Below are 17,019 nucleotides of genomic sequence, written 5' to 3' on the forward strand. Positions count from 1 at the left end.
TCTGGTAGGCTAAGGCTGACGCCAAAGCCAGGCAGAAACCACCATTCTAGTCAGGGCAAGGGAGTCACACGCCAAGATAAACCCTGCTCACCCCCTTGGTAGCTTGGCACGAGCAGTAAGGCTAAACTCGGAGGCAATGTGTAAAGCATTTGCGCCAGCACACAACAGCAACAACATCCTAGGCACACCACAAAAGGAACTCCATACAACGTTATATAAAAATAACTTTTGTATTGTCAAAACACATCAGATAGAAGTCACACATGTACATTGTGCCAACTGGCACGGGCAATATTCACAAGGGATTATGTACAGGACAGGGCCCCATGGGCCACTGTCAGAATCAACACTTTTAGAAATAGCACTTCTAGAACTTAGAATATGTATAGCTCAAAATAACAGTTATAAATCACAACCCGTAACTACTGGTAACAGGTAAGTACCACCTATGCAACCCTAACCACCTTAGGAGAATGTCACGCAGGGAACCAGGACCTCACTAGGACTACCTGTACTAGAAAGAACAACTACCTAAGTATCACAATACAATTAGGGGTATAAGCAAGAACACATTACACAGGATGCATCACAACATTCAGAGGTGCAGGGAAGGAAAAACACATGATGCATAAAACAACACATTCAGAGGTGTAAAATCAAGGGAGACACATGATGCATAGAAACATTCAGAGGTGCCAGAACACAACTCCATAGCACAAAAACACATGATGCCCAAAAACATTCAGAGGTGTAAGATCAAGGTGCGTAATCATATTAAATGCATTACATTTCCTAGCACCACATCACATTGCGCAAAACTCACATTAGGCAATTACCATCACATAGATAATCACATTGCGCCTAAATAAAATCACATACCAGCCCCCGTCTAATAAAGGGACTAAAGAGCCCTGTGTCCAGAATGTCAGGGCACGCTGCCAATGCAGCGCCAGTCAGGGGTGCGCCACCGGCGCAAAACCTAAATGTTGCAGGTGCCCACTACTTGCTGGGCACCTGGGAACAATCACAAGACCTAAACGGTGCAGCTGCCCACTAATTGCTGGGCAGCTGGGAGTCAAAACTGCGACAGGGTCCTCACTGACCCTAGAACAGAACTGCGCCAACTGTTGTAGCCACACAGGCTCTGAAAACACTCGTGTCATATTGCGCAGAACGTTGGAGCCACACAGGCTCTTAAACTGGTGGGGAGAAACACAGCGTGGGAGCCTCGGGGCTCCGACCACCTGACTGTGTCCCTCAAGAGCCTCTCAGGGCTCGCAAAACAATGGCCCCTCGAGCCTCGCTGGGCTCATAAATCAAATATGGGCGGAAGCCTCTTGGGGCTCGAAGAACAGAAAATGCCCCCAGAGCCCTAGTGGCTCTAAATCAATCATGTGGGAAGGGAGCCTCTCATGCTCAACGAATATGCCCCCACGAGCCTCTCACAGACTCGTAAACGCGGTGGGGCGGCCCACTGCCATCCGGGGCCGCCCTGACTCAGTGCCTCTAAACCGGCACCAACAGCAGCCGCACGGAGCCCCCCCGGCCCTTCCTACTCACCGGGCTGTCTATTGTGCGGGGCTCCTCGGGCTGCTCCTCTGCTGGCGGTGGGGCGGCTCTCTCTGATGGGCGGCGGGGCTCTCCATGACACCGGAGCCCTGCCGGCGCCTGCAGCCGCGACTCTTCTTCTCTCGGGGCTCCCTCTCGGTCACGGGAGCCCCACAGCGGCCGCCTCCATCTTCTTCTCCGGTCTCCCTCTGGGCACGGGAGACCGGCAACACAGGCAAAGGCTTCCCTCAGGCAGGGGGAAGCGGAAAACACGTCCTCCCGGTCCCGCCCACAACCAGGCGGCGGGCCGGACCTCTTCTTCCGGTGTTTCCTCCGGGCTGTGGCGGTGATTCCAAGGGGCACAAAGAGGGGTGGGCACCATCGGTTGCAACAATAAAAGTAGAAACGGGGTGAGCACCCGTTAGATAATTCAATAAATACGGGCAAAGTCGCAGGGTAGGCACCTGCCAATCCTCACGCAAAATGCGTGACGGCGACTGTAAAGGATACACGATGATTCTGCAGGAGCGTCAGGAATCCGAAGTATAGTCCACAGCCTTCCCCTGCAGCCTTCCGACTCTATCAAGCACTAGAGCACAGGAGGCAGGACAGGGGAAAACAGGGAGACAAAACAAGGAAAGGTTGGGGGTAACAATTGGGTGTTGAGGGTCTTCAGCCTGGTCGTCTCAACCTTCTTGTGGGCTTGGCAACAAGAGAGACTGTAATGCAAAAGAGTAATATTCTTGAATCTGAATAGGACAATCACATTCGCAATTATACAACATAACCTTTCATACCTAGCTGGTTGTATTGTTGTATAGCTCCTATATATCCTTATATTGTGTTAAGTTAGCATAGGTACATTTAAGATTTAAACGCCATTTTTCCTTTCTTGCAACTTCTGCACACGACCCTTAATTGTTGACTTAGCTTTCAACCTAGTGGTTTGCCGTGGTGTATGTGAGAATAATATGTTATTGCTCTGATATCAGTTTTGTTTAATAAACCATGTCTGCACGGAGAGTGCTGAAGTTTCAGGAGCAACACGATAAGTAATTGTTATGAGGTCTGATCTCCACGCCTTCATAGTCATAACACAAGTGCAGCCTTAGCCAACTTGGGCTTGAGGCGGGATTGATATTGCTTTGCACGAGAATTTGTTAACACACTTGATGCGGTGCACATGCAGAGAGAGCTGGTGTATGCTGATGTGATTCCTTCATGCTAGGACACTAAGGTATGGGCCCGCCCTAAAACAACCCAAAGAGACCTTCTTAGCTAATAATATAATATATGTGTTAGGGAGGGTGAGATATAAGTGTTGTTAACTCTTATTCATTACAGCATGTTAACATGCTGTCACCATTCGCTTTTTATGTCTTAGTAACTATGCTGATAATTTTGCTACTGATAATAAGTATACTTGTATTATCTAAGATACTGCGCCTGAGAAGACGGCATTAGTAAATAAACATTTCAAATGCACATGTGTCTTCTTTACTCCATGTTCTGGTTTGTAATGATAATATAACGAAAGAGTGTTCATGAGTCCCACGTACCCTGAGGTACTGTAAGTTCATGTTCTGGTTTGTCTAAACATTGGAAGTTTGATATGTCCAATGAGACACTGTAGCTAGCTCGGTAAGGGGTGAGTTGGTTGCTAAGGTAAGTTTTGGGACACCCTAATTTGCCGAGGTTCCACTCCTCTGTGCACAGTTCTGTGTGAGTACAGAAACCCTGCGACATGGCGCCCAACGTTTTCGGTGGTCTTATATCATGACACTCGAGTAGTTTATCGTTCATGCCTTAACCCCTTCACATCCGTTTCCGGAAAACGGGGTGTCGGTGAAACCTACCTATTTTTTGAAATAGGTCTTTATTCAAGCTTGATTCTTTCTTAAACGGTTTCTTTGAATTACTACCCAGTTGTGCTACAAAGTATTCTTTGTGTTTTCTTGTTTCCAGTGTTGTCATGGCGGCGGTGGCTATTGCGCAGCATAGTCGCGTAGCGGTTCGCAACCATCTTCAGACGTACCAGGTCCCAGTAGATGGGATGGCTGTGATTTTCGTGGTATGTGCAGATCCGGCGTTTCCTTACGAGTTGTTTTACTCTTGGGTTACGTTTCCGGCTGTGGACGCTAATTCTGGTTTGTTCCACTCCTACACCACCTCGGATGTCCCGGCAGAGTATACGCCGTACAGGGCATTGGAAATACCTATTGATCATTGGCAGCATCGAGTTTGGTTTGATGGCGCCCTCCCCCACTCTTTGTCCGCAGCGAGGTTAGGTCCGCTCTCAATTCCAGGTACGAATTGGCCTGCGTTGGGTGGCTTTACCCCGCACCCGAATCACGGGGCTTGTACCCTAGCAGAAATTCGCAGGCTACATGTTGTTTCCATTTCCGTGATTCGTGCTTTAGTGCAATACATCGGTCGACATCTTCCTGGTGGTCCCCAGGGGGGTGCGGCCGCTCCCGTGGATCGAGGCGGAATGCGTCTCAATCCAGTGATGGTTAATTCGGTTTTTGGTGCGCGTCCAGTTGACAACGATGACTTCCCATTCTGGCTAGCAGAGAAGTTTGATCAACTTGAGGCGGTTTTTCCGAATTCTACTCCTGCTGATAAACATAGAATGTTAACGATTACTCTACCGAAGGATATAACTCCTGAACTTGTTGACTGTGAAAGCTGGTAAAAAACATTTGCGGCAGTTTATACAAGGTGCTTCGGCACCCCGTCTATGACTGCCCTGCCTGAAATCATTAGACGTGTTCAGAATGATCACGGTCCAGAGGCAGCGGTTGAATTGGGTATGCGCCTGTGTGGTTCTTTTGAGATTGTAAGTGATCTCATTCTCTCCAATGTTAAAGGAGATGCAGTTAACTTTCAGGTGTCGAATGCTTTGGCTGCTCTGCCCGATGCCGACAAACCCCGCCAGTTAGCAAAGATTGTGGTGGCCGCTTATAAGACAATTGGCCGCACAAGTAGAGGTCTGAAATATTTTCCAGTAAAGGAGAAAAAACAACCTCAGGGACAATCTGCAGTGACAGATGTCCAGCCCAAGTCCAAAAAACAAAATTGGCCTAAGAAACAGACACAGGGGAAGAAGAATACACAGACTCAGGATTCTTTCCCTGCAGTACAAGCACCTGCGCCGACAGAAAAAGTTTATGATTTGCGCGATCGCGCGATGATTAAATCACCTGATCGATTTCAGGGTTCTGATCAACGCTCTCCTCGTTCCTTTCAGGAAACATCGGCCCCGAAGACCGGTGGAGGAGGAGGGGGTGGACGTGGACGTGGTGGCCAACAAGGACGTGGTCAGTCCCGCCAGACGGACGGCGCAGTGAAGCAGGAGGATTCTACGCCTAAGCGTCCGCAGTTTGCGAAAAAGAAAGTCGCAGCCTTAACAGCGCATAGATATGCCACAGATAGTGAGAACGCGGCTTCGGAATCTGACGTGGGCTCTGACCTTGCTGGACAGCGCGGCGGAGATTACCATAGTCAGAGAGGCGCTCCGTCCACTACTGAGGGTGACAGCGACTGAAGTGTTTGTTGTAATAGAAACAGCCGATACGAGATTAGCTCCCCCTGAAAGACTTTTTGAAATTGTCCTGTTAATTGAAGGTGACATACAGCGTACTGTCAGAGGGGTGTTTTGGGAGAACCTTTCGTCTACGTACGACATTTTGCTTTCCGAGGCTGACTGGCCCCCACCTTTTGTGCTCGCAGCGCCGCGAGGGGAGGAGGTAATCCTTCCCAGTTTCGCGCACACTGTCTCGACTGAGCATGCGCAGCATTTTGCAGAAGAGTGGGCTCGGGCTCTTGCACCGGCTCTCTACCGCAACCAATGTGGTTGGGACAAATTGTCCCCTTGCCACGAAATTCCTTTGCGGTCTGAGCCGCAGCCTCAGCCTCAATATCCCATACGGCGTGAAGCTAAAGCAGCCGTCGCAGAAATCCTTGAACAATTGGAATATCAGGGAGTTATTGAAACGTGTGTGTCACCAATGAATAATCCCCTTTTTACTGTGACCAAACCTGACGGATCCTATCGTTTGGTATTGGATTACCGGCATTTGAACTCGCATTGCCGTAACTGTGCAGTACAGAATACTCACGGCTCTGCCCTAGTGGATAGTCTAGTGCGTAAGCGCTTCAAGACAACGCTTGACATTTCCAATGGTTTTTATGCCCACAGACTGGATGACTTTAGCTCCCAGTGGACAAGTTTTACGTCCGCTGGGGTGCAAAAACGCTTCCGGCGACTCCCAATGGGCTACAAAAATAGTCCTGGAGTCTTCACCTCCAGAATAGTCACTCTGTTGGAGGGAATCGATCCAGATGCATGTTCTTATGTAGATGATATTTATCTCACAGACGACGAGATTTGGATGCATCTGTGTCGAGTGAATTCCATAATTTGTACCTTTGCTGATATGGGTTACAAATTTAATTTTGCCAAATCGCACATTGCAGAACACACGGTGTTGTTCCTCGGCTATGAGCTGAACAATGAAGGTAGAGGTTTGGCTCCTCACTTCTTGGAGAAATGCGCACAATTGCGCGCTCCTACAACACTGAAAAAATTACAGTCTTTGCTGGGTTTTTTGAATTTCGGCAGAACTTACATTCCGGAATATGCCCAGCGTATCAAGCCGTTGTATAATTTGATACAACCAACTTTCTCAAAATCATGCTGGCTGCCTGAGCATTCAGCCATTTTGCAATCCTTGCAGGCTGATCTGCTCGCTTCTAAATATTTACTGACTCGTGATAACCACACCAACCTAGTAATAAGAATAATTCCTGGGACGGTGGGTTTCACATACCTCACTTTTAATGAAGGTGACACAGTACCTATTGCTTACAAGTCGCACTTGTACACTTCGGCTGAGTTGCGGTTTCCCACAGTGGAAAAGGTTTTAACTGCTGTACAGATGGCAATTCTTAAGGAACGAGCACTGTCTCAGGGGAAACGCATGCTAGTGGTAACACCCTGTCCTCATTTGGAGGCAGTCACGAAAGCCAGTGTACCAAATTCAAAAGCTTTGCACCCTCGGTGGATTCAGTGGGCTGCGTCATTGTCATCCACGGATGTCATGTTTATTTTTGACGCCTCCTTACGGGCGCAAGAGTACTTGCAGTATGAATTCGTTCATCCTGCTCCTCTGGCTATGCGACCTTTGGAGGACTTCCATTGCATCATTTACACTGATGGGTCGGCGCAGGTTGCGCATGGCTCTAAACATGCCTACGTTTCCGCATGCGCCATTGTGGTCGGTGCTATGTTGAACGATGAGTTCATTTCCAGGGAGGTGCACACGATGCCCCTGGGCGATTGCACCGCACAATTGGCAGAGCTTCGTGCTCTATTACTAGCGTTAGAGTACGCGGATCCAAGTGTTACAACTCTGATTGTAAGTGATTCTTACTACTGTGTTCAGTCTTACAATGAAAACTTGTTCTTTTGGATTCAAAATGATTTTCATGATTCCAAGGGTAGCACAATAAAACATAAAATGATCTGGGTTCGAGTGGCAGAGCTTAAGGCTAAGTTGCCACTCGTTTTTGTTATTCATACTCTCGGTCATCAGCGCGTAGGAGTTCACGCTGTTGGCAACTCGCTTGCTGATGAAGCAGCGAAATCAGCAGTATCTACATACTTAGTTGCAGCAGTTACTAGGTCTAAAACCAAGATTGATAGCGACATCTTGGCAGCGATTGCTGCCTCTGAGAAGGGAAGTAAACATCCTGCGGGATTCCCTTCGAAGTATAAATACCACTTAAGTCCCGAAAAGGTTCCTTTTGTGACAATTCCTGATGTTGGGGAACGGCTGATTCCCAACTCGGATCGCAGAGCAGACTTGATTACAGCGGCTCATGAAGGTGTGGCGTCTGCGCATGCGGGCGTCTCGGCCACTGTAACTCAATTACAACTACGTTTCTGGTGGCGGGGACTGTACAAACAGACGCGTGATTATGTCCTTCTGTGTGACATATGCCAGCAGATTAAACCTTCCACTGCTACGCGTCCGCCACAGACTCAGTTGTGCATTTCTAATAAACCGCTAGGCTGTGTTTATTTAGATCACTGCGGTCCTTTTTCATCTGATACTGCATATAAGTACATCTTAGTAGCAGTTGACTCATGCACACGCTTTGTGTGGGTATGGCCACATCGCAGCGCTGATTCACGGACTGTCATTAGAGATTTGCGTATCTTTATAGGGATTTTTGCCTGTGGTACCTTCCATTCGGATCAGGGTCCAGCTTTCGCCTCTAAGGCGTATAAGGATGCCATGACTTCGATGGGGGTCCAAGTCAAGTTTTCGTCACCCTACAGACCTGAGGGTAATAGTGTAGTTGAACGAATGAACCGTGATTTAAAGCAATCTTTGACAGCCCGAGTTATAGGCACTGGCAGAAACTGGCTGGCTCACCTCTATGGCGTGCAGCGTGCTCTTAATAATCTCCCTAGAAGGTCTCTGGGTGGGCGGACCCCATACGAGATGCTCTTTGGCATCAAGATGTACGTCCCTGACCTTGACGGTCTAGACTTGGTGGTTCGCGCCACTTGCTTTGACGCAGATGAACATTGCAATGTTTTACAGAATCTACAAAAGACCAGAGACAGTCTTGCAAAGGAACATTTGCCCTCCACGTCGGATGATGCGTTGCAGATCCCGGTAGCTGGCTGGTTACCTCAAGTTGGCGAACTGGTTCGGGAGAAGATCGATAACAAGAAAGAATTTGGTCCTTCCTATCGAGCTCCGGTTCCCGTCCTTGGAGTGAAGGGCACAAGAACAGTCATTTTACCACCACTTCCTGGTCGTAAGGAAAACAGGTTTATTTCAATTGACAATGTCAAGATACACAGAGTGGCCGATTCTTCTTAGCATGACACCGGCTGTTTCCTGTCCTTCCATTGTGAGAAATTCAGTTATGCCCACTGCTTCTAATATTGAACCTGAAGTGGCCATCGAATTACCTGCTGTTTCCAGTCCATTATTAAATAATTTACCCGGAACTAACGTTGATGAGTTGGACTATACATACCCCACTGATTTGTCCATGCCTGACCTGCAAGCTCGTTTAGCCACGGAATCCATATTTTCATTTGACTCTGCTTCCCTTGCCTCGAAAAAACCCTCTCAAATTGCAGTATATGCTAGCCTGTTTAAAAAACATTTTTTGATACCTCCTTGGACATACATTTGGCTGGTCCTTTTTTCGGTTTACCTTTTTATGTCAATTGGTTTTGTGTTTTATTTTTTTCGAATTATGAATGGACACTATGTCGAGGAGAGAACTTGCATTACTCATTTAAATGGAACTTTGGCCCCACTTTCCTCTTCACATTCTACACACAGATTAAAAAGAGACTTGACTTTGGTTAACATCACAGCATGGCCTGTTCTGGATGGAATCGCGTGGGATGCAGTTCGTTTTCAGATTCATGGCCCAACGGAAGTCGTTAATGTTCCTAATGTACTAAGAGTGAATATGGGGGATGTGGTGAAACAAAACATTCGGTCTGATGATTGGGATGTTAATGCTGTGGAAAGTTTGTTTTCTGATTTGAAATACTATGCTGCTTTTGATGCTGAGGATTTATATTTAGAATCTGCTAATTATGGTGAATTGTTCTGTTACCGACATTATGGCAATCACTTCTTACACAAAACATCTTCCCGAAGGGATGCTGTTAATTTTACTCAGTGGGAACATTGCCCGGCACCTACACAAGGGAGTTCAGAAACGTTTCTTAAAAAGTATACTTATTTCACTGACTTTAATCAGTCCAATCCCGAGTCCTTTTATTTTAAATTTCACAAACAGCCACTGTCCAAGGTTAGACTTACCGATACAAAATTGTTGTATTCGAAGGCCTTCCTAGATCAATTAGTTACTGGGGGCTATGAATTATGGAAGGAAACAATAGACCTTAAATCGGTTTGGGGTTCAAGGTCCTGGCAGGTACGAGGCACTGAGGCTTTGCACCGTGCATGTCTCATCCCGAATCATATGTTGTTTTTAAATGAAACCATTTCCCAGACCACATGCTTTGGATTGGCTACATCTAAAAGGTTAAACACCCCGTCTTTCCCGGAGTTGGAGGAATATGAGGATTGGAGTAATTTTACTCAATTGTCCATTAAAGATATACAGGCTCTGCTTCTTAATTCCTCCTTTAACATTTCCAGTATGAATCCTAAGGGTTGGCTGCTTTGGCACCGTAGTGCTGATTCTTGCCAAAAAAGATTTTTAAATATAACTGACGGTTTTAAGACTGTTAGATCTGATCCCCGGTTTGATTTGAGTCATACTGTCACCTCTTACTCTGTGGGCAAGTTGTGTCAAGCTTGGCTGAAACATTCAACTTTACCTGCGGTTAAGTATCACCTTTCCAAACTGAATGCAGACGTGGATTTGAATGATTTCATTAAAGGCCCAGCTAGTGGCAGGTCGAAAAGGTGGTTATATGGGGTTTACAATGAAATTTGGAAACTGTCACAGATTGAGGCTGCTTCACGCCTTAGGGCTATTGATCAGGCGAATCTTGAGAAAGTGCTTGCAGTTGTTGACAATAGCATTAACGTGCTTTCCTCTAGAATTTACACATTAGATAATATTGTGTCGTCTGTTGTTGATATTGTGCATGATGAAGTGTCAGTATTATACCATGGTCAAAATCAATTACGGTCAATCATGCAGTTTGCATGGACACTTCAGACTCTGAAAATGGGTAAAGTTCCCTGGGGATACATGAACGTTTTCTCTTTATTTGCACCGTTTAATTTGACAGACAAACAACGCTTGCTTTCAATGCGTGATGCTTCCTTTTCTATGCTACATATTGAAAGGTTGGAATCTTTACCTTTTTCTGTGGCAGAAGCCACTGCTGCTACGTGGCTTATCCACGGTTTAATAACACTGCCTTTTGCTTTATATAAGTTTTCAAATTGTATGAAATATGTGCCAATAGGTCGTTTTGAACCCTTAGGTAGCGGTTTTCTTCATGAGGTCTGGTCACTCCCATACACATACAGATGTTTCAAGGATGAACAGGAAGTTTATCTAACAGGGGATGAGTGTACTGAGACGCCAGATCATTCTTTAATGTGCAGACACATACAGTTACACGGTTCATGTAACAAGGACCGACCGAATATGGCTTGCGTTTTACAGGGCACGCCAGTTCCTGCTATCATCCCCACGTTTAAATTGTTAGAGAATGGTAGTTATTTAATGCTCAATAATGAAAACTGTTGTGGGTTAATTAAAGGTATAGCTTTCATAGTAACAGTAAGTGAGCGAGTTATTTGCTGCAGAAATGTTCTTTATCCTCCCACACGTGAACATAGGGAGTCTTCCATTTGGCCACAGATACCGACCTTGGGAGCAGAATTCAGCGGCATGGCTAGAATAAGAGCTCTATTGTCCCAGAAAGAGGTGGCCTTGAGCTCGGCCCGTGAAACTTTCGTGCTTCACATTGCTAACACCCGTACGGAGGTTCAGGCTCTTTTAAATACTGATTTGCCTTTGCATTTCGGAGCCATGGTTCGTTCTATCTTTAACGCATCCTCCACAACGGGCCTAGCACATTTTTTTAAAGTTGTTAGCAGTGGTCTCGTGACTTCCTTTGAGAAGATTTTTGGAGTCATCCCTGCCTTCTTCCATTCTATTTTTTCATCCTTGTTTGGAGGATTCCCGTTTTTCCTTGCATTAGCGGCTGGCGCTTTGGTGGTTTTCTGCCTTTTTAAATATGGATGCCCTTCCTGTGCAAGACCACGCGCAAGTGCTACTGACGCGGTTTCGCAACCGCATGCTTGATTATTATGGCACACTGCCGTTGGCGACTCTAAGCACGGCGTTTGGATTATCTTTTCGGTTCTCCTATTTTACCTGTGTCCAGCCTGTATTTCGCTGCCTGACCTGTGATTTCCTTTGGGCCATTGATTTGTGTCTCTGCGGACCGATTTCTTCTGACGTCGATTTTGATCAACTGATGAGTCCTATCATTGCTCACGAGTTGGTTTGTTCTGACGAAAGGATTATGGCCTTGGCGGTGGCACATGGACTAATGGGTCCCTGGGATGTGTTGTCGGCAGCGCAAAATTTCTTGGAACGAAGTTTTCTTGAAAACCCACCGAGCTGTCCTCTGATGGTTATAGAGGATCCGGTGCTGGGAGATCACGTATGTTCCTTTCATCTTTTAAATTGGATGGCTGAACTGTTTTCGGATGAGGACAGTGACTTCCTCCTGGAGGCTGTTGCAGCTTACTTTTCATATACAGTCTTATCATAAACACTGTCTCAAATTGACATGCTGATTGATAGCATTTCCTTGATTTTATTGACTTTTGGTCAAGACATTTTATTTTTGCTTGCCTATTGGCTTGAGCCACATTATACTTGTGGGCTATTTTTTAGCATTAGTTTTTATAATTGAATTTTTATTCATGCTCGTTTATTGTTGGATTCTGCTCTCATGTGATGGCACTTCTGTTATCTTATTTAGTCCGTTCTCGGATCATGGGGGGGTGTTGTATAGCTCCTATATATCCTTATATCGTGTTAAGTTAGCATAGGTACATTTAAGATTTAAACGCCATTTTTCCTTTCTTGCAACTTCTGCACACGACCCTTAATTGTTGACTTAGCTTTCAACCTAGTGGTTTGCCGTGGTGTATGTGAGAATAATATGTTATTGCTCTGATATCAGTTTTGTTTAATAAACCATGTCTGCACGGAGAGTGCTGAAGTTTCAGGAGCAACACGATAAGTAATTGTTATGAGGTCTGATCTCCACGCCTTCATAGTCATAACACAAGTGCAGCCTTAGCCAACTTGGGCTTGAGGTGGGATTGATATTGCTTTGCACGAGAATTTGTTAACACACTTGATGCGGTGCACATGCAGAGAGAGCTGGTGTATGCTGATGTGATTCCTTCATGCTAGGACACTAAGGTATGGGCCCGCCCTAAAACAACCCAAAGAGACCTTCTTAGCTAATAATATAATATATGTGTTAGGGAGGGTGAGATATAAGTGTTGTTAACTCTTATTCATTACAGCATGTTAACATGCTGTCACCATTCGCTTTTTATGTCTTAGTAACTATGCTGATAATTTTGCTACTGATAATAAGTATACTTGTATTATCTAAGATACTGCGCCTGAGAAGACGGCATTAGTAAATAAACATTTCAAATGCACATGTGTCTTCTTTACTCCATGTTCTGGTTTGTAATGATAATATAACGAAAGAGTGTTCATGAGTCCCACGTACCCTGAGGTACTGTAAGTTCATGTTCTGGTTTGTCTAAACATTGGAAGTTTGATATGTCCAATGAGACACTGTAGCTAGCTCGGTAAGGGGTGAGTTGGTTGCTAAGGTAAGTTTTGGGACACCCTAATTTGCCGAGGTTCCACTCCTCTGTGCACAGTTCTGTGTGAGTACAGAAACCCTGCGACAGTATGTTAATGTCCCTGAACGGATATGGGATAACCTCTGGAAATGGATATAGCTGGAGCTGCAGTGAAGAAGGCAAAACACTCATAAGTCTAATGACTCTATATATTCTTGTGTTATGAGCGACTAAAAAAGTATCCTGCTCACTCTGGTCTTTTGTCTTAACTGCCACGAAGCACACCCCAAAGGTATGATTGAATACAAGAACTCGGTTGCCAATATCCTTGATAGAGGTAACAACATCTACAAATAACAAAACAGGAAATCAAAACACTACAATACAGTTTTCCTTATACTAATACAATGTGCAGCGCAATAATGCGCTGTTACCGTGATTCTGGAACGTGTAGCTGTAGCCCAATCCTCACTGGTCCACGCAAGATACCAAGTCCAAATAGGTGAAATATCACAAGAGCTGAATGACCCCAAGGAAAACGAAGTCAGAAGGGACGGGCAGGGGAAACACAAAGTAAAGAAAGACCCTAACTGACTAATGTTAGAACACCGGTAACAACCCGGCCGCCAGCGGAGAAGAACCCGGCTGACAGCGGAGCACCCCGGTATAGAAGAAAGGAAGGGGGAAGGTTTGCCCGGCCTGTCAGCGGAGCACAAGCCCGGCCGACAAGCGGAGCAGAAATGAGGCCAACAGAAGGGAGAGGATGCCCGGCTCGTCAGCGGAGCACAAGCCCGGCTGACAAGCGGAGCAGAACTGAGGCCAACGGAAGGGAGAGGAATCCCGCCGGATGGCGGAGATAAACCCGGCCGCCGGGCGAGATACCAGAACACTGGAAAAGCAATAAAAAACGGGAAATGACACGGAGTGTGTCAAAATGCACAAGCGCGGTTGCAAGGCGCTTGGCAAACACGAGAGAACGGCTGCGTAGGCTCAGAAACAAACCAACGGAGCCGAGGACACTCTCGAGCAGGAAGAACGCCAGTACGGAGAAACGGAAGTCAGGCACAGGAAGTCAGGCAGCAAACGGACCCAACGGAGCTAGACGCAAGAACGTGAAGCGTCGCTCCCTGGGTCAAGGAATCCTAAATAGTGCACAGTTAAAGGGACAGTGCACTGGGAGGGGGCTTGAGGCATGACAGTACACTCCCCCCACAACAACCCCCACCCGGTTTCGGCTTGTCAGGCTATCTTTTATGGAACGCCCTTAACAGTCGAGGTGCATGGACATTAGAAGAGGGTTCCCATGTACGCTCTTCTACACCGTATCCCTTCCAATGAACCAGATACTGAACCGTACCCCTCACTCTCCGGGAATCCAGGATAGTCTCGACCTCATATTCCTCAGAGTCCTGCAGAGTTAACGGAGTAGGTTTTATCGGCAGTTTAGTCCCTGGTTCAACCGGCTTTAGTAGGGAAACATGGAATACCGGATGAATCCTGAATGAAGGTGGAAGCTGCAATCTTATGGCAACAGGATTGATTATTTTTTCCACCTTATAGGGGCCTATGTATTTGGGATTGAACTTGCGTGGACCCCCAAGAGCAATGTATTTAGTGGAGAGCCAAACCTCGTCCCCTGGTGTGTATATGGGTTCTAATCTTCTGTGTAGATTTGCCCCTTCTGTGTATCTCACCTTGGCCATCTCCAGATTTTCTAATGCCGTCCTCTGTATCTCAAGCAACATCTCTACTCTATCTGCAGCAGCAGGGGTTGAACAATCTGTGGAACAACCGGAGGGCAGCAATTTAGGGTGATAACCATACAAGCAAAAGAATGGTGAGACTTTGATGGAGGAGTGTGTGCTGTTGTTATATGAGATTTCTGCTACCCAAACTAACTCATCCCAATCCACTTGAGACAGCAACACCTGATTCCTTATGTATTGCTCAAAACACTGATTTACTCTCTCCGTCTGCCCATCTGACTGGGGATGGTGACTTGAGGATAGACGAACATCTATCTGGAGCAAAGAACACAAACTCTTCCAGAACCGTGACACAAATTGGGCTCCTCTGTCGGAGACCAAGGCAGAAGGAAAACCATGAAGTCGCACTATGTGTTGCATGAATATGGAGGCTAACTCAACTGCTGTGGGTAAACGCTGTAATGGGACAAAATGGGCCATTTTGGTGAACATATCCACCACCACCAGCAACGTATTGTTCTTTGCTTTAGTGATCGGTAGTTCCACTATAAAATCAAGGGACACCGTATGCCATGGACCGGGAGGGGAAGGTAATGGCAGAAGAAGGCCTACAGGGTTGAGGCGAGAAACCTTAGTTTGTGCACACACGTAGCATGTCTTAACAAAGTGTTCTATGTCTGCCAACATAGTAGGCCACCAGTAACGGTCACGCACAGTGCTAATGGTCTTCTTAATCCCTGGATGACCTGCTATTGGATGTGTGTGATACCACTGCATGACTTGTTCCTGTAGGTTCTTTGTCGGTATAACCACTCCCCCTTGTACACACACAAGGGCTCCCTTCTTAGACGTGTCTTGTGAACCCACTATAGTCTGCATGTCTGCTGATGCTTGACTACACCTGACCTGTAACAGGAATTCATCCTCTGACCTAGTTCCTCCTACAATATTCTTTCTAGGGATAATCAGTGTAGGATCGATGGGATCTGTAGGGGTTTCGAATCCCAAACGTGATAGAGCATCTGCCTTCCCGTTACGTCTGCCTGGTCTGTACTGGACAGTGAAGTCGAACTCACTAAAGAACTGAGACCAACGCAGTTGCCTCATGGAAAGTGCCTTTGCTGACTTGAGATATTGGAGGTTGCGATGGTCGGTGTATACCACTGCGGGATGTCTAGCACCTAGGAGATACTGTCGCCACTCTTCGAATGCCTTCTTAATAGCTAGGAGTTCCTTATCCCCTACCGCATAATTGTATTCAGCAGGGGAGAGCTTGTGAGAATAATAGGCCACCGGATGGCACTCACCGGACACGGCATCTGCCTGAGATAGAACACCTCCCACTGCCACTTGAGAAGCGTCTACCTCCACCACAAAGGGCAGAGCGGGGTCGGGATGATGTAGCACCGGGGCACTGGTGAAAGCGTCCTTTAGCAACTGGAATGATCGCTCTGCCTCACAGGACCAGACGAAAGGAACCCCCTTTTTTAACAACGATGTAATGGGTGACACCAAGTCAGAGAAATTGCGAATGAATCTCCTATAGAAATTGGCCAGCTCTACAAAACTCTGGACTTCTTTGATTGTACGCAGAGCCGGCCATGCCAGAACAGCCTCCACCTTGGAGGGATCCATGCGCAGGCCTCGAGGAGAAACAATATATCCTAAAAAAGGGACCTCTTGAGTGTGAAAAGTACATTTTTCCAACTTACAATACAATCGATTGTCTAGTAAACGTTCCAATACGTTACGTACATGCTGTTGGTGTATCTCCAAAGTAGAGGAAAATATCAGCAGATCATCAATGTAGGCAATTACATAATCATCAAGAATGTCTTTCAAAACTTCATTTATGAAGAATTGAAATGCCGCCGGGGCATTACAGAGCCCAAAGGGCATTACAAGGTACTCGAAGAGACCATACTTGGTGCAGAACGCCGTCTTCCACTCGTCTCCCTCCTTGACTCGGACCAGATGATAAGCGCCCCGCAAGTCCAACTTGGTGAAGTACTGGGCATTGCGAATTCTATCAAGGAGGGAGGCTATAAGAGGAAGAGGATAACGGTTCTTGATAGTCACTTCATTGAGCTTCCTGTAGTCGATACAACATCGCAGGCCCCCTTCCCGTTTAGGAATGAAAAACAATGAAGAAGAGGCCGGGGATCGCGATGGTCTGATGAATCCCTTCTCAAGCATAGAGTCGAGATATTCACGTAAGTATACGTTCTCCTTTTCAGTGAGTGCATACACTCTGCTACAGGGTATTCTGGCTCCTGCCTCGAGATCAATACGGCAGTCGTAGACTCGGTGTGGCGGAAGAACCTCTGCTTCCTGTACATCAAAAACTGCCTGCAATTTGTGGTAGCAGGGTGGTAGAACAGGACAGACCT

The sequence above is a fragment of the Lissotriton helveticus genome, chromosome 12 (genome assembly GCF_964261635.1).
Source record: "Lissotriton helveticus chromosome 12, aLisHel1.1, whole genome shotgun sequence".
NCBI lineage: Eukaryota > Metazoa > Chordata > Amphibia > Caudata > Salamandridae > Lissotriton > Lissotriton helveticus.